Source organism: Zea mays, chromosome 10 (genome assembly GCF_902167145.1).
Source record: "Zea mays cultivar B73 chromosome 10, Zm-B73-REFERENCE-NAM-5.0, whole genome shotgun sequence".
In the NCBI taxonomy this organism is placed as follows: Eukaryota; Viridiplantae; Streptophyta; class Magnoliopsida; order Poales; family Poaceae; genus Zea; species Zea mays.
This window is the reverse complement of record NC_050105.1, coordinates 2,610,082-2,617,178: the sequence shown is the minus strand read 5'-3', so window position 1 is coordinate 2,617,178 and position 7,097 is coordinate 2,610,082.

Here is a 7,097-nt window from a genome sequence, read left to right as displayed (position 1 = left end):
CTCTAGGTTTCTCAACCCTAACCACGGTCAACCATAGAACGTTAAAGAGATTTTTCCTTTTCAAAAATAGCTTTTGAATAGAGAGGTTTGAGCTTTGGCAAACACCAACCTTCTTTTTGGATCCCTCTTTATAGTACGACGATTCCTATACTCAAGTTAAATAAAATACAATGAAGTAAACTCCTTGAGTCATTGGTGTCTCTTGTGTGATTTCTCCATGGCATTGCTTCATAAGGATCACAAACATCTTTGTCTCACCTTTTGAAGCAAACTCAAATCAAACCCTGTGACTTGTACCATATCACCTTATATGAGTTCAAATCATGGCTTCAAGTCACCTTACTGATGCATCAACATGTTATAACTCTTCATAGCTGATTAGTTCATCGACTTAGTGCAAGTACTCTCTTCTTCACCTTAGCCATGGTACCTCGGTCTACAAGCCGTCGCTTGGCCTTCACCTTCGCTTAGTTCCTCGAAGCCCTTTCCTTGCTATCTTCACCCTATCAAGCCATTCTCGAGTCACATCAAATTGCGCATCTATTGAGAGAATCATTTCTTCAATATTGTGAACCTTGCTTGAATGTCTTCTAGATATAATTGTCAAGATCAATCAAGCTCTAGTTTGATTCTCATAGAAGCATATATGGACTGATAGTAATATGGTCAAGCCAATTCACGATTCCTCATATCTTATTCTCTTTGGCTTGACCAATCCTCTAAATCACTTTGTCCTCTATTCTGGTCATATGTATGTAGTGATTTCTCAGGTCTTGTCCATATATTCAAACCAATATAGAGATCATATTATATCCATTTGCATTGTCTCATTGGTTATATAACCTCGTGTTGAACCTTTGTTCACTGATCATTATACACTATTCAAGTATGTTCATCATACTGAATTTCCTGTTCAACACTTAGCAAACTCGTTAGACCTTTAAATGTGTTGTTATCCAAATCACCAAAACTCACAAAAAGGGATGAATGCACTTTCAGCCGCCTCCATGCCAGCAAAGCACATTGTCTCCTCAGCACTTTCGCCTCAGTAGACCGTCACGACAATGCTATGGCAAAGTCGTTCATAATCGCACTCGAAGGCCCTATCTTAACATGGTATACAAGACTCCCACCCATGTCCATAGATTCATGAAAAGATCTACGGGAAAAGTTTCTCCTCAACTTCCAAGGGTACAGGCCTCACACATATGCCCTCGCAGAGCTATCATTATACCGCTAGTTGGAAAAAGAAAGCCTCTGCAATTCCTATCTTTACAATCCTAGCTTCCATCGGTCGAGGACAGCATTGCCATACATTACGCTATCAACGGTCTCTACGCAGGTCACCTCTACAGCCACTGCACACGTGGCCCACCGTCATCCCTTTAGGAACTATACCAACTATTTGAACATACACAAGGTATGAGGACATGCATTAACGCAAGCTCGAGACACAGCGCAAGCTCACGGAGTCTTTGCACACTACAAATATCAAATCCTAGTCTCGAGGACAACAACGGCAAAAGTTCCTTGAGAAAGTACATAACATTACTAAAGCAATAGCAACAACAACAGCAGCAACATGAAGACCCCCATCGCGTACCCAACCAGCAACATCAAGCTAGCCGAGGGTATGTACAGGTAGGCGTAGAGGGTGCGATCGCGTCCCCCTCCCCCGCGAGACCGCAAACCACATTGTGTTTTTCACGGCGAAGATGCCAGTCATGCCACCAACGACTGTCACACTACAATAGAGGCCAAAGAAAGAATGGAGGCTAAGGAAAGAAGGCAACGATACAACCAGAGCAGGCACCAAAAGCCATAACCCATACATATCAATCTCGGTACCATCAACATTATCAAGAATTACCACTCCAATACCCACAATATCAACTGCACTACCACACTCAACCAGAATTACCACCCCTCCACCACCACATGTTATACCCCCACCAGACAGCTACCCCCACCACCACCAAAAGGAGACATCTATGCTCACCCGAAATTATACACGGGTCGGGCACGAGCCACACTAAATGGGGATGAAAACAGGTACCTGAGCTATTACGACAAATCTAATATTTTAAAATAGATATGTATAAAATGTGATGCTAATCTTTTCTTGTGTTATCAAGCACATTATCACAGACAAGAATAAATTTTTTGCATAGATTGTTTTATATATTATTTGCTCTCTATAAAAAGGTAAAAAACTATTTGTATCTGTATCCGAATGGTATCCAAATTTTATATCTATCATTTGAGAAGATATATGATAAATTTAAGGTTTACTTTTTATGAAACTTTACAAACTCATTGTTAGAAACAAAAATATAAATTTACATAGCAACTTATTCACAATCAAAGAAAAAAGACCAAAAAATTGGTATGCGAATCAGTACCCGTTTTCATCCCTGCCAAATGACCCATGACCCGGCCAAATCCGACCCGACTCAGTATTTTAATATGCCTAGTGATGAGGGAAGAAGAATGAATCAAATGATATTGACCATTGGATTTGAGTGAGTAGGAAAGAGCGGAGTTATCTAGCAATCTGAACCGTTGGTTTTGAGGTTGTGTTATTTGTGTGTGCCATTTGTTTGGTGAATGTAAGGAAGGTTATATATTTGTGTGAGGTTAATTTGGTTGGTTGGGTTTTGCAAAGTTTTAACTGGTAGGTTATACAGTGGTATAGATAGATGATCAATGTGTGACTAAAGCCTCTAATATCATCTATACGCACCACCTTGACTTCCTTAATTTAATTTGGACCAACCATGAGTGAGTTTAAATAATGCAAATTCTAACATCAAGCCCAAGCCCTCCACAAGATGAAGACGAAGGAGATCATGTTGCTGATCCGCAGTGCCGGTCATTGGGGAGTCGAACGGTGCATGTGATCCGGGGCCCGGATCAAAAGGGCCTCATCTCAGGTATATTAGTATATATAGATACATGTTATTATGTTAAGTATATACACATGTATATGTTTTATTTGTTTGGCCTAGTAGCATGTTTGCTATATGTGGTCTTTTGGCTTTTGAGCCTCGCGTAGCCGGTGGTCTTCTAGACTTTTGGTCTTCCAAAACAAAGAGTTATGTCTAGTCTAGGAGCAAAGAGTCCAAAAAGGACCCAAACAAGGGCGCTGCCATTGACCCTAATCACGCTAGTATGCTGCTACTACCAAGTGTCGATCTTAATATTAGTTGGCGACTCCGACGTGAGACCACCACTGGTGAGTAGACGATAGATATATAGATTGTTTGTTATTAATATAATACTCCCTCCGTTTATATATATATGGCGTTTTCTAGTTCAAAAATGAATTATTGGATCAAATATTTAGAAATGAATGTAGTACTGCTGATCCGTCGAGCATCTTTCAATGAGCAGTAAGAGCACTAAGTGATGTGCATGTATGTGTATATTGTTCTGAGTTCTAATGCATTTTTTTGAACAACCTGTGCATCTAGCTTGGTTTCCCATGGGTGAGTATGTGGCGAGGCATGGTTGCCAAGTCTGTAAAGATAATCTGCTCTAGTCACATTAAGACATTGTTCGGTTATTACCATTACACATGGATTGGATGAGATTGGAAAAAATTAAAAAAAGTTTGACTTGCTTAGGATTTAAACCCATCTAATCTCACTTAATCCACATGGATTGAGAGCTAACCGTAAGCCCTAAGTCAGATTTGTTCTAGTCTGATCCCTGGTGCAGGTAGGGGTGGTAATGGATCGTGATCCAAATGGTTCTTTACAAAATGTCAAGACCCTAAATAAATTATAGTTAAAAATAACTAGAAATAGAGCCCGATCCTAACCCGATTCGATCCTTAAATCTTATAGTGCAAAATTTATAGCCCATTGTCAACCATAGGTGCAGATGAAAACATATGAGACGACCCTGGACCTGGAGTGGTGGTTGGCCCTAGGTGCAGATGGAAACATATGAGACGACCCTGGACCTGGAGCAGTGGTTGATTGAACTCGCTGGCTCGCTCTCTCTCTCTCTCAAGACCAGTGCACTGTCCAACATCCAATAGGACTGGCAGTGTCACATGTGAGGACTGAGGATACACTGCCTGCAAGCGAAGTGCTCGTGCGCACATGAACACACACATACACACCCATCTGGTTTGAGGCCCATACCGTTGGCACCTGCGGTATTCTGCTCTACAGCTCTTTAGCAGAAGCAGAGAATGTATTTTACCAGCCAATTGCCTGCTAATCCTGGACCGGAGTGTCAGGTGGATTGTTAATGCGTTCGAGCTAAGCTAGCTAGCTTTGTGGTGCGCTGTGGACACGGTTGCATTGGCTGGATGTTTGGATCTTGCCAAGATCAAGTCATGTGCCTCTCATCGCTTGGAAGTGGATGGTGATTAATGTCCTGCTAAGGGTTTGTTCGTTTTTTTCTTAATCTATACATATTGGGTGGGATTGGATAGATTTAAACCCCAAACAAGATAAATCCTTCATATTTTTTTCAATCATATCCAATCCAAATGTGATAGAAATAACTGAATAAGACCTAATGGAGTGAAACCCACCCAAACTCATTGTAAATGAGTTGTTTTCTTCAACCCAACCCACCCAATAATTCAACTAAATAACTCACCCGTAGCTAGTGGGTTAAACCCATTACCTAAACTCATGTAATACTCATGGAAGATTCATTCATGTTCACCAGGGTGAATTCGTTAACATGTTCTAACTTTAAAATTTTCACAAAATTAATTGATTCTTTAGAAACGAATAAAGATGATAATATGCTAATTTATGTCCAATTCACATGCGGTTCCACCTTAGAAGTCAGACCTTAAAATTAAAAACGTCACGTTCACACCTCGAAAATTCACAACATTAATTATTTCTTTGGGAAATCAATTAAAATGACAATATGCTAATTTGTGTGCAACAATGTAGCTATGTTCATATGTGGGTCCCGCCATAGAATTTGGACCTTAAAATTTTCACAAAACTAATTGATTTTTTGGAAATGAGTAAGAATGATAATCTGTTAATTTATGTGTAATGGTGTATCTAGATTCATTTGTGGGTCCCACCTTATAAGTCGAACCTTAAAATTAAAAAGTCACGTTCACACTTTAAAATTTCACAAAATCAATTTTTTTTGAAATGAGTAAGAATGTATGCAACTAGATTCGTCTGTGGGTCCCACCTTAGAAGCTGGACCTAAAAATTAAAACGTTGTGTTCACACCTTAAAATTTTCATAAATTAATTGATTTTTTGAAATGAGCCAGAATGAAAATATGCTAATTTATGTGCAACAGCGCAGCTAGAATCATCTGTGGGTGTCATTTCAAAAGTCCGACCTTAAATTTAAACTTCGTGTTCACACCTTAAAATTTTCATAAAATTGATTGACTTTTTTTGGGAATGAGCAAGAATAATAATCTGCTAATTTTCGTATAACGGTATAGCTAGATCCATGTGTGGGTCCCACCTTAGAAACCGGACCTTAAACTTAAAATTAACACTTCATATTCACACCTTAAAATCTTCATAAATTTGATTGATATTTTTTTAATGAATAAGAAAGATAGTTTGCTAACCCACTTTTTTAAAACATCTTATTCATATCTTAAAATTTTCATGAAATTTACCATGTTTGATTGGGAATGGCTTAGTTTGACAATCGATTAAACTGTATGAAATATTTTAAGAAGATTTACGCACTTACCATAGCTTAAAAGTTACTCACTTACATGTCTAGTGTGGGGCTGAGGGTTTTTTTCTTGAATACGCAGGAGGGTTGCGTATCATTAAATTAAAGTAGAAGGAAAAAAGGGCCTGCGGCTCGGGACAAACAAAACACACACTCACCCTTACAAAACACACACCACACAGACACATATGATACACCATCACCCTAATCTTTTAATAGGCTATAAGACTTTCCTTGCTCTATCCAGGGTCAAAAAGAGAGCACATGTTCTTGGCTCCAGCAGAAAACCACAATCTCATCTCGTCTTTAAATCCATCCTCTAAGGTAGTAAGGCACAGTCGAACTCCTTCAAAAACACACCGGTTTCGCTGCTTCCAAATACTCCAAGCCCCAAGGATTACCGTACTATTAAACTCCTTCCTTTTGCTCTTGGGAATCTTGGTTGAAGCCTTTCTCCACCATTCAGAAAAAAATGAATCTCTTCTCTTAGGACCCACAGAAGAGAGACCAATTGGAGTTAAAATATTATATCAAAACTGTCTTATGAAGACGCAATTAGATAGAATATGCTGCACAGTTTCATCTTCTTGATCACATAGAACACAATTTTCAGGATGATCAAGCCCCTTTTTTTAAGTATGTTCAATTCTCAGCAAAACCAGTGCCAACCCAGTTTGGCTCCGAAACCCGTTTTCACCCACCCATATCAATACCCCACCCATAAGACTCATTACAACCCAACCCATTAGCATGTCATAGTTCCATTTGTTATTGTTCTTTCGTTTTCTTTAAAGGATGAGCCAGATGGGTCATGGGTCCAAAAGCATAGTGGCTGCAGAGTGCCAGATGAGCGATGAGGTGATAGCGGCCCAGTTTCTAGTTTTTGTTTTGGATGATGGAGACGTTCATGTGTGTTCAATCCTAAATAACTGAAGCCAGTAGATGACGTGAGACCTTGCCCATCATTTTCCCCTTTTAGTTCATTGTTACATGGTCCACACGGGACAGTGGAGCTAAGACATCCAAACACTAATAGTTATTAGTTAAAATTAGCTAAGACATCCAAACACTCTAGCTAATAGTTCAATTATTGATTATTTTTTATAAATTAGTTAATAGTTAGGTAGCTAATTTCATTAATAATTTTTAGTCAACTAATTATTAATTCTAATACATTCAAACATCTCTTCATCTATTTTCGTAAAAACTCAAGCTAGGCACGGTTTTCTGACGACGACCCAAGGCAGAGGGTATTCCAAATGAACATAAGGGGTGTTTACATGCAGTGGAGATAATAGTTAGTTGACTAAAAAATTATTAGTAAAATTAGCTAGCTAACAAATAAATAACTAACTATTAACTAATTTACTAAAAATAGCTAATATTTAAACTATTAGCTAGAGTATT